Below are 17699 nucleotides of genomic sequence, written 5' to 3'. Positions count from 1 at the left end.
TTAACATTTACAAACTATGTTAATCAACTGTTGCTATCTAGCACTCAACTTTCCAGCTGTTAAATGCACATTCGGGGCACTTTAATATACCCATTTGATGGGGCACTCAACTACAGGATATAAAATAAAAAAACAGACGCCTGCGGCTACTGCCAAGGCACGTGGCTCAAAAACGCGACTAACATCTTAGAGCAGTCTCCATTAGCTAACACACACACACGCACACACCCTCTGTATGTGTGCGTGTGTCTACTGTGTAAACATGGCAATTCTTGTTGCTTGCCACGCAGGACTTGCCACGGCGGGAAAGCGCAAATTTCCGAGTGCGAGTGCCGGAAATCGAGGCAGATGAATTTCAATTGCTCCGCTTGCTTCCCGTTTGTCGTTTGTCCTTTTTTTTTACCGTCAACTCTCCTCACTCACTCTCTCTCTCTCTCTCTCGTTCTGTGTGTGTTGCTGGCTTGTTTGTCCTACGGCCAGGACAACGTGGCTGCCAAGGCAACGTTTGCTTAAAAACGAGCGAGCCTCACGCAGCAACAACAATAAGACGAACAACAACAACAGCAGCAACAACGACAATGACGACCTACGCAATATGTTTCAGCTTTCAACCCTGGCCTGCCAGCCTGCCACACACAGCTGGGGTAAGAGCTTCAACCTTGACGTACAGCCCGAATGGGCCAACAGGACACAACCCGAAAAAATTCGATACAACAATGATTATGTGGAGCGTGCGTGCGTTTTGTATGCTATGTCATTATTATTGAAATAAAAGTAAGCAAGACCCAAGAAGTTTGGGGTCGCTGTCGCTGTCGATGTGTGTGTGTATCAATAAATCGATAGCATATCGATAATGCGCGAATGACGCGACGATCGGTTTTACTAAATGCAATACATTTATATGTACAATATACGTATGTATATGTTATATAGTTTGGCTAGTTAGTCATTTAGTTCTCGACTTAGTCATTGCATTTTCACTTTATGTTAGTCAGTTAGTGCAGCGTCTCCCTTACAATTCACATTACGCATACGCAACGTTGCACAATGTAGACAGCTAATGAAGACGCTCACGCCAAACTAATTTATAAACTTGTCCACGCATAAACACCCACACACCCACTATCGAAAGCAAATAAAATAGTTTCGAGTGCTATCCAAAAGCAATTAAGATACATAATTAGTTTGATGAAGTGCGTCAGGTAGCAAATTGTGTGGAAATGGAGTAGCACTCGTGATGTGAGCGAAAGATGTGTGTAGAAATGTGTGGAGTGTGGAGAGTCAGCAGCAGACTTTTGGTATGATAGAAGCATGAGCTCGATTGATATATAAGTAAATATTTATTCTTTTTATATGTCAAGGATATTTATATTTTAAGGACTTGAGCCTGTAGAACTAAAAAAAAATTAAAATCTGAAACAGAGACAATTACGAAACGTATTTAGATCGATCTAATGTATAACAAAAATATTATAATACAATTTTATATATATTCGAAACTATACTATACTCAGAACACGTTACCCAATCCCAACATTCCTTATAAAAATTTAACCACAAATTGTTGTTTGATTAGGGCATAATATTTTAATTACATACTCTATAAAAACTTTTAAAAATTCCCAAACTCTCATCTATTTTCAAATACTTAGTTTAAACTCTATGCACGCAATGCAAACAAAATTTAGCTTTGAGTTACACAAAACCCGGAAAAAAAAAAACGTTTATGTCTTAATTAAAAGTGAACAAATCCGATTACAAAATCCCACGACCTTTGGGTCAAACGACAAATATTGACATTTAACAGGAAATCTATTGACTCAATATTGATGGCCGGCGAGTGTATTATGCAGAGATCTCTGTCGAGGCCGATAGCCGTTGATATGGGTACCTTTATAAGTCATTAAACCACTTGGCTGTGGCTATATAACGGGAATGTTACTCAGCTCATATATACATATATTTAGTGAAGGAGCAGCGTAACGATAACAAAAACTAAACGAATACAAATCGGAGCTTAACCTCTAAATGATGATAAGGACCCGCATCGAGGTAAGAGCAACAACAACAACAACAACAACAACAGCAGCAGCAGTAACGACAAATAAGAGAAATGCGTCACAGAGTAGCACGAAAACATGAATAATTGAAGCTGCTTAGCGGTTGGGCCGAGGGCGGGCCACAAATAAGATGGGCGGGGCAGTTGGGAGTGTTGAAGCGTCGCCTGGCAGCTGGCAATTAAAGCGTGTGTACGCTATGTGTGTGTGTGCGTGAGTGTGCATAGCTTATTAAATTCAAATTAATTCAAATATTCGATACGTTTCGCATTTCAATGCAAAGAGAAGAAGAAAAAATATATTGAGTTGCAATAGGAGCTTAACTTATAGATAGCACATCAAAGATACAAATACAGGAGCAGCAGCAGCAGCAGCGGCAGCGGCACACGCAGCAGGACATCATAGACAGCGGCAGCTCATCAAACGTTTGAATTACAAATTTATAGCATACTTATGAGCGCCGATGGCTGGAGGAGCGGGCAGGGGGCAGCAGCAGAAAACGTTGCTCAAAGATCTTGAATGCTTGCAAATTTATGTGGATTGAGTTGGTTTATAAATACAAAATAGTATTTGATATATTAAGTAAATAATTAATTTATTTTTAGTCAAATAAGAGAGAAGAGTTTTTAATAAGAAGAAAATAGTGGAATTAAAAAGAGTATAAAATATTGCAATGATCATGTTTAGATTTGATGCTGGCTTGGCTGATATTGCACATGAAAATATTTGATAATAATTGTGAAAATACATATATAAATTTTCAAATAAGTAAAATAGTTGAAAGCAGAATTAGTTTAAATATTAAAAGATTTTTTCTTTATTTAGCAAGGTTTCCATTGCAACTAATACTAAGACACATTAATGTATCTATAATTAAATCACAGAGACCTCAACAGTTCTTGAAGAAACATTCAGAGACAGTATTCGACCTCTAATCAAACTTTAGAATCAGCAAAATTACTTGGCTGTCAAACCGTTAGCAGAGCGAACTATGAGATCACTGCGATCATATGTACGCACAGTCAGATATGAGAGACACCCAGACGGACAAAGACTTAAAAAAAGAACTAAGTCTGCCGAGTCAGACAAACAAACTTGGAATTCAAGTTCATATCTGCCTTTGCTTGACTAACTGAACAATTTAGACTGACAGGCTCATATGACCATACAGCACTTTCTCTATCGATACAAAATTCTCTATCCACAAAAAAATATAATTTGACAAGTGTTTTCAATCGCGTGTGCTATATCATTTGGCAGCAGTGTTCAGTGCTGCTGCGCCTGTTGCTGCTGCTTATCAATGCGATGGGCTTATCAAAATCTGCATTTGCCATCTCACTACCCACTTGGCTCTGCTGGTCAGGCGATTAGATTGTTAAAGAGCAGCACAACTAGCCTCAAGTGCCGACAAATGAAAACAAAGAAAAAGTGAAAAAAAGAACTGAAAAAAAAAAACAAAACAACGTAAATCTAGGTAAGCAATAAATCAAAGTGACACGTCACTGGAATGTCTGTGTAAATGTGTAAAGGTGTGCTCTCTGTATTGTTACCAAAAAAAAAAAAATATATATATATATATATATATATACAAGTTAAGCAAAGAAGAAACGGCAGAGCTTTGCTAGTCGGCCAGGCACAAGTGTTAACTGTGACTAATTGCAGGTAGCAGGCGGCCAGGTGAGCTAATCAACCCGGACACACGCCAAAGTGTTGGCGCCCTGGGGTCAAAACTTAACACAGTTTGTTGCTGCAACAATTAAACAGTTGCGGTTGCAGCGACTGCGATGCAACTTGACTGGGTCAGCGCCACTTGAGCACACAGCCAACAACAACAACAACAGCAGCGACAACAACAGCAACTATACAACAAAAAGGAAGGAAGGAAATTAGTAAACGATTTTTTTTCCCTGCTTGCAAACAGCAAAAGGATGTGTCGTTTGTTGTTGTTGCTGCTGCAGCGATTGCATGTGTGTCAAGATTTTGTGGTTCTTCTGCTGCCTCGTGATGCTGGCAATTAGAAGTGAGCCGCACATTTGCGCCATTTCTTAATTGGCCCAAAAGTTATGGCCAGCAGCAGCTGCTGCCTGCCAAGACAAAGCCATAACTAAAGCTTTGCAGTTCATTAGACAGCAAATCTTTTAGTTGCTGATATGTCACAAAGCCGTCTGCAAGCCAAGTTTTCGCTCATTCCCCTACATTTTCTTTAGCTGCTCTTCTCGATTTTCAAAAAGTAAAAGTCATAGGTACAAAGCAGTGGACCAAAGTTTCTAGACAATGTCTTTTGTTTAGTCCTCTTTATTCCATTACTCTCTACTGCCATTTATAGCTCCTTAAAGGTCTTCTATGTGATACTGAGGCAAAGCTTAGACGCTCTATAAAATGCTTAAATATTGAAAATATAATACTTTAGAAGTTTTTTTTTTCCAATCTCTACTTTATACTGTCTACACTGGCCCAACTGCCTTTCTATGCGATTTTCATTAGGCAAATCCTATAGAGCTTAACAAGTTTTTAATTATAAATTTTTATGAATATGAATTTTTATATATGAATATGCATATCAGAAAGCCTAAAAGTCTGGCCTGTCATATATACATATATAAATTTACATACATATAACTTCATATACATATACATATATAGCTCACTCACTCGGCAGAAGTTTTGTTGCTTCAATGATTCACTTTATAGTATATTTTATTTTATTTTACTTTATTTATTTTGTTTTTTTTTTTTTTTTTTTTTTTTTGCTTGGGGTTTCGTGGTTTTCCTTTGATGAGGCATCTTAAATAAATAACATTAAATGTATCGCTTGCAATTAGCAACAAATTTGTTGCGCTCTGCTCCTGCTGCTTACGATTTACTGCAATTAATTTATGCAAATTTTTAACTTTTCCGTATTATTTTGGATGAATGAACTTTTGAACGAGCTGGAAAACCAGTTATGAAGTTGAGATGCTGCTGCTGCTGCTGCTCTCAGCACATTTGAAACACACACACACACTTACACTTATATATTCAGATACCTTTCATAAATTGCATTTTTATTACAGCCTCACAACAGTGAAATAAAAAAATAATAATAATAATATTAACAAAATAAATACCTAATTTATGAGCACGCTTTTTGGCCAAAAAAGTATTTCAATTTACATATTATAAAATTGTGATTGTGTTGTTGCTGTTGCTTTTGCTTTTTTTTTTTTATAGAGTTCAGTTTGTGGCTTGATTCGAAATTCTTGCTGAAGGCAAACTCCCTGCCGCATTTCACTTTCGATCTGTCAGAGATTAATCAACGGCTGCTTAGTGCTAATGTGTTAGCCAATCAACGCATATGCGTCGTCGCTTGCTCCAATCGTAAATCTTAACTTAATTAACGACACGCGCGCGCCGACGCGTTTTAAAACGCAGCTGAAACGCGTCGGTGCCGCTGCCATTGAGCCGCAGCGAACAGAAGTTTTGAAGTTTTTAGTTCCGCTAGGCGTTGACGGTTTTCAAAACCGGGAACCCGAACTCGAAATCGGAGAGCAGAAAAATGAAACTTATTTTCAATACAACATAATTAGCTATGCTTGAGAATGGATCTATATCAAGTTAAGCGTCTGCTGGGGATGAGTATTTCACATTGTTTATGGAAGGGTGGCTCATGGAGTAGAATTAGTAAATAAATAAATAATATATTTTCTTTTAAATCTTTATATCATAATATTTAAACTGTTAAACTATTTGTGAAAGTCTTAATTTAAACTCAAATTTAACTGCCCCAAGTATTCATATATTACCCAAAGTTTTGCTTTAATTCTCAACTCATGCTCATACAAAGTGTTGATAACGAACTTGATATTATTTCAAACAACGAGTGACAGAACTTTTGCCAAACAATCAGATAACTAACTCAAGTGTGTGCGAGGCGAGTCTTTATAACTATTCTCAAATTTCTAGTTTCTCGCTTCTCGTTTCCAGTTTTCAGTTTCTTTATCTGCTTTGCAACTGGCAAACAATTTTCAATTGCATTAGCAATGTTCGCGATAACACTGAAGACACCTGAGAGTCAAGGTTACTCTTACTTTGCCAAAGCGCACACGTTCTATGCTAAAGCAGACTTTCAACTCCTCCGCTGCGCCTCCTGCTCGCTGCTCCACAAAGCACTTCACGCGCGACGCGGCTATGTTATGATATCTTATCTATGCACACGCACACACGCTCGATTTCCGATAGTGTGAATGAGAGTGAGAGTGGCAAAAGCAAACAAAAGCAAAGACAAAAACAAAAACAAATATTATCAATATATAAAATAATAATAATAATAACAATCATCATCATTAAGCTATGACACAATCGCAACAACAAGAAATCATAAACTCAAAAAACAATTTGCCAAATATGAATATAAATATATAGAGTATATACATATATATATAATATATATGCTACCTTTCTTGTGCGTTTTGATAACAAAAAACAAAACACTCTCGCTCTCATTTCAGATAGGGCGACAAACAACAACAACAACAACAACAACTAACGTTGCCTTATCTTCATAATTTCTAGAGCGATACAAAATAAAAATTCGATTGCAAATTTCGTTATCAGCAAAACACAAAAAGCAAAAACTGAAACGTTTTTTATTTTGCCAAATTATTGATTATTAATCAAAAGAACAGATGAATATAAATGCAAAATTTCCTTTCATTTCACTCTTTTCAAATTCTTTTCCTTTCCCTCATTTCACTTTGTTTAGTTTTGTGGACTTTCTGTTCGCTTTGATAGCCGCTCAGCTGGCGGCCTAGGGCAAAGGTTTTGCACGCTGGGCTGGTCAACAGAGACCCCCCGGTATAAGGGTTCCTCCATTCATGCTATCAAATGCGAATTATCTAGTGGCTTAAGATTAAAGAAGTTCTGGGTAAATGCGTCAAATTCTAAAGAACTTTATCTGTAACTATTGAACTTTTTACACTGTGAGAAACGACGCAAATCTATGTTAACTAAGCAGACAACATGACATGGACATTTGTTAAGGCTTAGGCTTAGCTTGTAATAGTTACGAAGATTATGTACTTAATAGTGGCGTTAAAATTGGCTTATGAACAGAGTCTGAAGACAGTGTTAATTAACAAAGTTAGTTAATAGAACTTATTGGAGGTAAAGCCTTGTACATCTCATTGCATATGAAACTATGTTAAGTAGTTAACATAATTGAAATATCAGTGGTATATTAACAGAGGCAACACAGCAGAGTATTCTAACTGATGGTGCATTACTCATCTTGGACACGGATACATGAAGATCTTCCTATATACAACTACGTTTTTTCTATGAGCTGGAGATTAAACGCAGCTGATATTCTGTATATACAAAATATTGCTCTATGATTTCTCGAGTCCTACAAATTGAATGAGGTGTACACAACTATTGAGGCAGCAGCTACTTGGAAGTGCAATGTCTGATGTCCATTTGGGTTGATAAGACAGGCAAGACAAGGCAGACAGAAGTCAGTGGACACATTTTGCATGGCTGTTCTTTTTTTTTTTATAAGCCCTGCAGACAAACAGAGCGCAGTCAATTATCAGGGGACAGTCAGTCAGTCAGTTAGTCAATCAGTTGGTCAGTATACAAATCAGACAGTTTGTCAAGCAGTCAATATATGAGCAACAAGAACTACATGCAAGAAGCGGCTGATAACGTGAGTGTGTGTGAAGCAATGGAAATGGATTTGAACTTCGCTGGAAGCGCCGAGTCTACATATCTGTGAGAATGTGTGCGTGCACATGTCTTTGTGTATCTGTATTATATTGGCTGCTTATCAGTTTTGGCAAAAGTCGAGAGAGTGAGGAAGAGAGAGAGAGAGAGAGAGAGAGATGTTTGTGTGCGTTTGAAACATTTCGAGTATTAAATGCAAAAAAGAATCAGAAATAATTAATAGGAAAAGTAAAAGGCGCGATATAAATTGCTGTATACGTATGTGTGTTTGTGTGTGTGTCTGTCAATATAAGATTTGATTGCAATGCAAGCAAGATAGGTGAGATGACGTCAGAGAGGGTGAGAAAGAGTGCCCAATAAATGTATAAAAACATTTAGTAAAGCCTCGAAAAGCAACCAAGAACTTGTAAAATTCACAAAAATCTTTTATATTTATATACAAGATATTGCATTTAAAATTATATTTTATATAATTTTTTATCGATTTTTTTAAAATTTGTATCTATTAGATTTTATTTTAAAATTTCAACTTACATCATTTACAAAATTCTCGAAAAATTCCTGCGTTTAATTTATTTTTTAATTGAGCAAGTTGTTTTTTTTTTATGATTTGTTATTGACAGTTTGGTATTTGTTTTGTTGTTGTCAAAAGTGTCTCAAAAATAAATCATAAAATTTGTTTCCTTAACAACTGTCACAAAACGTTGCATTTGTATTTATTTTAACTTGACATTTATTTCTTTTTTATTTTTATTTTTTTCAAGTTTGTTTTTATTTGATTTATTTTGTGTGTTTCTTTAGCAAACAGACACAATTGATTCAGTTCGGTCTTGCATTTAATTTGGTTTGTAAAACAAATTTTGAATTGTTATATGTTTTTTTGGCGTAAATATTTATAAACAGAATTAGAGAATTGGCAAACGAGTCTGCCTGGCCGATGGTTGTGGAGGCGGGGCGAGGTTTTTAATAGGCGAGGGCGAACATTGGACGGCGAGCGCCTCGCGAAATAAAAATTAAAAATAAAATGTTATATTTGTTAAACGCATTGTTTTTATTTTTATTCTTATATTTATTTATACGGACTGTTGTGTATTTATTTTTGCGCATTCGAAAAAATGTATTTTTGGAAATAGATACGTCAAATTGTTTATAGATTGGAGTAAAAATAAATTATTGCGCGCGACGGCATAATTTGCCTCATTTGCTTTGCACCTTTATTATTATTTTTATTATTTTTAAATATATTTATTTTTAATTTTGAATTTTTCCGTTTTTTCTTTTCTTTTGTTGTTGATATTTTTGCTGTTGTATGTTGCTTGCCTCCAACTGAATGAAACAATCGCGCAAGAAAACGCGGAACAAACGCGCAAACGAAACGCGGAGATCTGAAACCTAAAGAAGCGGCGTTGCGAACGCGTACGAACGTACTGACGGATACGCAGACCCGTTGACGTAGTCCGCACGGCGCACAGACATACACACACGCACACAGTGGCACTCGCACACCCGTACGTACACACACGGTTACACAGACACGCGGGTATCTATCGGTATCGGTATCGCGCTCTGACTACGTGAATGTGTTTTTGAGTGTGTGTGTGTGTAACGAGCACGGTTACGCGTGTGTCCGCTGCAGTGAGGATGTCGAATGAATCCCATAACATTCGTTTTCAGCCCGAGCAGCTGAAGCCAGCACACACACACTCGCATACACTCGAAGCGATACACACTCATACACGGGCATGGTGAGCGCTCTGAGTGGGCAAAAGCTTACCCATACATGCACACTGGCACTGGCGGCATTCTAACGGTTTCTGCGCTTGTGTTGGTGCAACAGATTTCGGTTTTGTGTAACAAAATATCCCACACACACATGCACACCGCACAGCTCGCTCGCACGCTCTTGTCAGCGCCCACTCTCCACACCACACGCGCGCGCTCTCTCTCTCACTCACTCACTTAGTCACTCACTCAGGCACAGACTGACTCACTCGCTCGCTCAGGAGCGCGCAGGCGCTTTGCATGTGAGTCATTTTCGTTCGTTTTGAGTTCTCACTCACAACGAAAGCAAAAGCCTTCGTTCGGCCCGAGGAGCAGGCGCAAACAAGAAACATATGGTTTTTGTTTGCGCTCACTCATGCACACACACACGCACATCTACATGCACAAGTAGGCAAACAGCCGTTCGCTCTGCTGCTGACTCTGCTACTACTGCTGCTGCTGTTGCTGCTGTTGCTGTTGCTACTGTTCTTGTTGTTGTCGGTTTGCGGGAGCAACAGTTATTTTTCCCAAATTCCTTTACGACTCACTTCGATTGTTACGCACCTGCCCCTCTCTCGCTCGCACTTTCACACTAAGCTTTGCGCTCTCGCTCTATTGCCTGCTCATAAATGTTAATTATCCATTTTGATGTACAGCTTGCCCCCGCATGGCACCCGCTCTTTACTTTTAACATAAAATGTTTCCAGTGCGTCGCCTTGGTTTTTCCTTTTTTTTTTTGTTACCGTCCCTCTGTCTGTCTGTCTGTCTGGGTTTATTTATTCGGTTCTCGTTTGCGTTTTCATTTTTCACATTTTTTGTTGTTGTTTGTGCTCTTTTTCGTATCGAACCGCATTGTCCTTGCTTTTTGGGGGCCTATTTGAAGTGCTTTAGGCTGCTTTCAGGCCGTTTCCTGCTTTTGGTTCACAACAAAGCTGTTAACCTGCGTTTGGCAGTATAACAACAAGAAATACAGCTCACACAGACACACACACACACATCATTATAACAGTAGCACAGTTTTAACAAATAAACCCCTTTCAAGGACTTGCTTGAGCTCATATTAAATAGGCAAAAGTAATTCAACTATTATCAATTGACCGCCTAACCGCAATTAACCCCTTTTGTCTACGCATACACCCTTGAGCCGAAAGCTCAGGTAGCGCTTTCTAAGGCTCGGTTTAACGAACCTATATCATTTTAAATTGTTACCAAAACTAATGACTCTGCAGTTGTATTATTACATACTCGTGCAGCCTAATATAATTTGACTGGTCTATCAAGGCGATTAGCGCGCTATATATAAGCTGGCGCAACAACAATATGAAGAATTCCCCCTATTTAGCCTACCCGATATAGAAATAGACCATAATTAACGTGAAAAGTTTATTATTAACATTGTCACTCGGCGTTTGACCATATCTCTTAACCATTTGCTGGTCAATCAAACGCTTTAAAGTAGGCAAGGAGTAGACATGTGGAAAGATATGTTGGTAAAAGCCCTTGACCCTTATAAGGTTTTAGTAAAGCAGAACTTAGGGTTCGAGAACATTCTTTGGAGTCAAAAATTTATAGAGACTAGCGAGTAAGCGGCAATAAGAATATTTACAAATTCTGCTTCATAGACATATATAGCTTCCAGCTACAGTCTGTCTATATTAAGTCCAGTAGGTACTTAAAAATAGCTTGGCAAACAACCAGCTAATGCTATTTGGTATGTTTGCCTTGTTAATTTGTTGATTGGTAATAATCGACAAATCTATGACCTCAAGTCTGCAATTTACAAACTACATACATATGTATGTCTGTAGATATGTAAGAAATATTATAGATAGCCAAATGACAAATCGATAGCACGTTGACATACAACAACTATTTGTTAGACTGATTTATATAGAAATTATATTCGTTCAGTTCATTGTTGGTCTTCACTTCTTTCTTCATTCAAGACAACTAAATGTAATACTCTTAGGAGTGAAATACTTTCTTAGCCATTCATATACAAATTTCTTTACATTTTCCTAGCCTTCTATATTCCTACATCTTCAGCTCAGCTATGGCTCAGACTACCCATGAAGTCTTTTAACTTCCATTCGATTCCACCCGCAACATTCCTCTTCTAAAACCATTTTCTCATATCCATTGCAAATTCAATTGCCCTGGTTCTGCCTCTGCTAGCCTGCCCTGTACCTGCTGCTGATCTTGCAGCGCGCGCTGCCTGCTGTATGAAATTTCAGTAAAAATCACGCATCGCCTTTCAGAGGAGCGCAAAGCGAGTTACAAGTTTACGACTTGAGGGGCGCCACAATGTTGCACACATGGCAGCGGCAGCAGCAGCAGTAAGAGTAGCGGCAGCAATGCAAATGTTGCATTTGACCTCGAGGCAGTGTCGGTTGCATTTGCGGCATCTGCAACAGCAGCCGCCGCCGTCGCCGCCGCCGTCGCCGCAGCAGCAGCAGCCACATGCGTTTGCATGTGCGTGTGTCCTTGTGACTTTTAACACCCTGCCATCAGTGGCTGGCGACAACTGCCAGAGTCGCCTCAGCCTTCGTCTTTGCCTTCGCCTTCGCCTTCTTCATCTTCATCTTCCTCTGTTAGATTCAATAAACGCCGTTGGATGCATTTCGCGCAACGTCCGTCCGTCCGTCCGTCCGTCCATCCGTCCCGTTCTGCGTCCCTTTGCTGAGGCCATGTCCATGTCCAGAGGCAGTTCGCCGTAACGTTTAGCTGCACACACATGTGCAACATGCGGCGACACATGCGCACTCAGTGGCAATGTGTTGAGTCCGACTTTAAATGCTACGGCCCCTGGCATCGACATCGGCAGCGGCATCAGGCACTTAAGCGCTTTTCCACAGTATTCCAACAAATTCATCCTGCGCGCTAAGCGCGGCTGCAAACGATTCTCGTTGTGTGTGTGTGTTTGTTATTGCCTTTAGCCACCACGCAGAGGCGCACCCCAACCAAGACTAACAACAACAACAAATTATCAGCGCTAGTTGCCGAAGCCACGTGAAGTTCTTCACGTTTGTTGTTGTTGTTGTTGTTGTAAACGCTGCGTAGGTAGTTTCACATCGAAATTTCATTCAAATCGCATTACTCTCAAGTGCAGTTGAACAACACGAAAATTAAGCTGATGCCGATGATGATGTTTGCCATAATAATAATGATGATGTATTGCTTTGCATGTAAATTAAAGTGCACGAGATTTCCTTTCAAAAAGTCTTAATTGCTGATAAGGCATATTAACATAACTTCCAGAAAATATCAGACTGCCTATTTTGTTGCTATTTATATTCAATCTATAAAGCACTAGAAGTTCAAGAATGATATATGATATAAGACATTTCTGATCTACGATCCTCTAACTTATAATTTAACCATCGTTCATCTCTCATCATCTTTTATGTCATCCATTTTCTCTGTTTTCTTCAATCATCTATACCCTGGGATCTATACTGTCTATAATCTATCATACAGCTAACATCTTTCATCTATCATCAAGCATCTACTATTTACCATCATCATCTATTTAAATCTATTTTTAACTTTTATCTCCTACCTTCTCGCCTATCAAAAGCCTTTAAAAATTGCCATATCCTGCTTAATAAACTTTTCTTTTAATGAAAATTTATTTGCATATTTTCTTCCTAGAATTGCGTTATTAGAAAGACATTTCACCGCTCTCGCCTTGATTTGTTGGCAAAAACCTTTTTTGCCGTACGGTCTCCTTTGACAGATTCTTTACAATTTCCATAATAATACAATAAGACCTGGCTTAATGTCAATATATCTCAATACGCTGGGCAATTTCAATTCCATTTGACCAACTTGCGCCCATGCAGTGCAAATGAAGAAGCAGCGACAAAAGCAATTAGGCCCGTAATTACTTTGGCCTCTGTGTCAAATTGAATAAAAAGCTCGGATGCTGCTGATTGAAGATGATACAACAACCCCCAAAAGGATCGAAGCATTAGCATTGCCTAATTACATTTCAATCGCATGTCTTAAAAGGCGCTTAAACTCTCAATCGTTTCATCACAAATATGAACGGGGGCGTTCTCACAGTGCGACTCAGAGGGTGTTTGAGAGGGTGTGCAAGGGTGTTTGTGTTTGTGAGCGTGTGCACGCTTTGAGTGCAATTTAAATGTGATTAGAAGCTGGTTTAAGGACAATGCCTACAGGCATATAAAATAAAAGCCAAATAACAGGTAAGCATCATGCTCGACTAGCAGTCATCCTGTAAGTATTTATAGAATGGAATATGTGTTTTCTTGTTGAATACTTTTTCTTAAGTTTCTTTATGAAGTTTGCATTATATAGGTAATTGATTTACCGTGGCTATATAAGATAGATATATTTCTATTCAAGCAAGATGGAGAGATCTTGCGCTCTCTCTCTCTCTCACTCTCTCTCTCTCTCTTTCTATCTTTTTCCCTCTATGACTCTCCATTTCTATCTTTATACCTATATCTCTTTCTATTCCTATATCTGTTGAAGCTCTCTTTCTATCGCTATCCATTTATCTTTCTCTACATTCCTTTCGTTTTCTCTCTGCTTTTATGTTTCTCTCTGTACTTCTCTGGCTTTCTCTGAATCTCTAGTTCTCTCTTCATGTTTTCTTCGTTCATCTCTTATTAAAGAAAATGTCTTAATATTCTCTCTTTTCTTCTAGATCTCAAGTTCTATAATCAGTCATCTCATCTTATATGTATATCTCCTACTTATTTTCCATCTCTAGCAAACTCCAACAGCCACAGCTTGATCTTCTAATCAACCTTTATGCCTTATTCTGATTACCCATTACTGTGACACGCGTTACCCTCGGCTCATTATACCCCATTACAGACCCCAGTTCAATCTCCATATCGATGGCATGAAAAAGCCACATAGAAATTATATTTTCTTAGACAACAAACAAAAATGTTGTGTCTTCGTTGTCAACTGAAGCGTTGCTAAACGTGCAACAAGGAGGCACACTCCAAAGTGCCACCGATTCTCCACCCTCCAGCCCTCCCTCTCCCTCTCCTTCTCCCTCTCTCTCAAGTGCTCGCTCCCCTCGTTAGCTCCTGTGGCATAAATACTCCATGGTTTGTTTCGCTTGCCGGAGTTGCCTAATCTAATCAATTTTGCTCAATGCTTTTGTGCTGTTGCCCGCCCACGCAGAGGAGCGCAGCACAGGCAACACGGGCAGCCGCTGCCGCAGAGCAACAAGAGGCAATGACAGCCTGTCAGCTTCAATAAGGCAACGTTAACACGTGTGTGTGTGTGTGTGTGTGAGCGACAGTCAGTGGGGGAGGAGGCTGGGCGGTGCTGGTGCCCGCGTCAGCTGAGCGGGCGGTGAAAGCATTTCACTGTTTGCATCAATGATGAGCAGCGTTGGCGTCGGCGTCAGCGTCGGCATCGGCATCGGCGTCGGCATCGGCGACTGCTGCTGCCATGGCTGCTGTTAAAGTGGCCAGAAAACGTGGCCCTGACAGGTAAGGTAAGCGTGTCACACACACACACAGACACACAACCTACTCTATTATTCTGTCCCATTGTTCCAGCTGCAACTGAATTAGTTAACAGCAAACAAAATTGAACTGCTCCAGAGAATTACGTGGAGATATCTATCTAAATCCATGGCGTAAATGCTGATAGGTAGTTTCAATGCTAGTGCCACTTGTTTCCACATTTAGCCACATTTAAGCCCAGTTTATTGGCCACACTTTCAACCCATTTTTGCTGCCATTGGCCCAGGTGACAGCGCACAAATGGCAAATAAAAGTTCTCTGACAAATATGCCATGCAAATGCCTTGGCAAGGACACACGCTGCACTAAAAAAGGTTTATGCTGCCCACACACACACACACACAGAGACACACTCATGCCACAAATTATAATTGAAATGGATGCCACACACACCCACACACACACGGTTGATGTTTATTGAGCTGGAGGACATTAATTGATTTGGACACGCGGATAAGTGATGTCCTTTAACGGTTTTCTGCCAGCCAAAAATTGTTTCATCATGCAATACTCATTGATAGCTCTTGAACGTGAATCGGTTTAAATAAGTGATATCCATACACCTACATATATACATATACATATATATATAGACACACATATTTCGACAGCAATAAAAGTCTTTTCATGTTGCGTTCATTAGTTCAAGGACAAAAGGGAAAAGTTTTCAATGTACAATAAAAACAGTTTCGAGTCCGTTATAAACTTGATGCTAATTGGTTTAATTACCGCAAATTAAAGTTTGCCTTTTGTTTAATATATACATATATAAATATATATATGAAATCTATATAAATAGATGCATTATATAAGCTACCTCAGCAGCTTTCTATATATTTTTAATATATATAATTCATAATCTGTTGCATAAGCTCAAACCACACAAAGCGAGCTATTTGTAATTCAATTTACTGAGAGAGAGAGAGAGTGGGAGTGAGTGAATGAGAGAGGGCGAGACATCTGGCAATCATTCTGAAATCAGCTACACATAGCAGGCATATCAATCATTATGACGATGCTATTTTGCTTGCCTGTCTGTCACACACACACACACACGCGGCCAGACAGACAGCTAAGAATCCCACAAGTAGATATACACCTGTATGCGGTAAGTAAAGCTCACAGAAACTTTAACTGTTACAAGAGCAGAGAGCAGCAATGAGGGAGAAGGAGTCAGAGAGACTAAGCTGCAAAAAGCGAGAAGAAAACACACGCATCGCTGGGCAGGACAGCAGCAGCTGAACAGAAAAAGAGACAGGCAGAGGTAGAGGCAGAAGTAGATAGACAGAGAGAGAGCGTGAGAGCGGTAAGTATGACACTTAGGCACACATTGAAAATTGGCACGTAGTGGGCGGGTGTCACACGCAGCGACACACACACACACACATACATATCGTCACACGTGTAAAAACACCCACACACACACACACTTGGCATCACTTGCAATCGCATCCTGATGCCCATCGCCTCACACATAATATGTGATATATATTTTTAATGTCTTTATTATGTTCCATTGAGTGTAAATATTTTCCTTGTGAGCAAACACAACACGCATACAAAAACAGAGACAACGGGAGAGAGAGAGTGAGAGAGGGGCAGAGAGAAAGTGAGACACTGGCTGCAGCATAATACGCGGCACGTGCTCAGTGTTTCAAGTTAAGCTTCAAGAACAACAACAGCAACAACAACAACATTGAGCAAGAATAAATAAAATAAAAAACTTTTCATTTCGCCGTTATAACAAATGAAAACTGCCAGCGGAAAAACTGAAAAGGAAAACTGGGAATTGAAGAACCTCTTTGCACACTTACCTTATTAAAGTTTGCCTTTAGCGAACAGGTACAAAAAAGTTTTGCTGCAAAAAGAAAAAAAAAACAATAAGAAAATAGAGAGTTAGTAAATGAAACAAGTTGAGAAGAGTGTCAAGTGAACGACTAACAGATGCCCTGTAAATTGTGATGAAAATATAGAATAAATTGCAAGCGTGAATGAAGGACTAGTAGATGACCTCTAGATGTCTTTTAAATGCATTAATTATAATATATATAAGTCATATATAGATGGAATATACATACAATTGGGAATGATTATTGAAGATATAACTTAAATGCAAAAGTTTGTATACTTCTTTGAAACAAGTTGTAAGAGTTGTAGCTTTGCAGAACTAAGAGAGACCCTATGCATAGCTGTTGACTAAAGTCTCTTTAAATATAATATGATATGACTCGATATTTGCGCAAATTTCAGATATATCTTCCCATTAATTAAAATATAAAAAGATTCTTGATCAGGATATAGCCACGTCAACAATATATATATGTAAATTAAATACAATAAAATACTTGAACTAGAAGCATCATGATCTCCTGCCGGAATCATTTGATTTAACCCATTATCTCTAATTGATTCATCAGAAACCTACATCTCTTACTCAGCTAGACTTCTCTCTCTCTCTCTCCCTCTCTCTCCCTCTCTGGTTACCTCTTCGCTTGGCTCACCAGCTCCAGGGTATCAATAGTCCAAGATTGTTAAGTGAAATGAATACAATAACAGCGGCATTTAAGCACATTCTATCGCCATGACAACACTGGCGCAGCCAATTAATCTTGACTGTCGAAGCGTTTTGAACGCCCCCAAACAGCAGATGGAGCCAGCAGCTAGAGGCA

The 17699-nt window shown here is 39.0% G+C and overlaps 1 protein-coding gene across 1 annotated transcript in view; it reads right to left on the bottom strand.

Moving 5' to 3' along the window:
• The window catches only part of Pdrg1 (Pdrg1 prefoldin-like subunit), a 56166-nt gene that overhangs the window by 1324 nt on the left and 37143 nt on the right, over positions 1 to 17699 (bottom strand). Inside the window, exon 5 of the mRNA XM_018103560.3 lies at positions 16845 to 16888. The gene's annotated coding sequence lies outside the window, so the exon portion shown is untranslated. The remainder of the gene's footprint in view (positions 1 to 16844; positions 16889 to 17699) is intronic.

This window comes from Drosophila navojoa, chromosome 5 (assembly GCF_054131105.1).
Source record: "Drosophila navojoa isolate 15081-1374.11 chromosome 5, UAZ_NAV_1.0, whole genome shotgun sequence".
Lineage (NCBI taxonomy): Eukaryota > Metazoa > Arthropoda > Insecta > Diptera > Drosophilidae > Drosophila > Drosophila navojoa.
The sequence above is the reverse complement of the archived record's forward strand: the minus strand, read 5'-3'. Positions and strand labels throughout refer to the sequence as shown.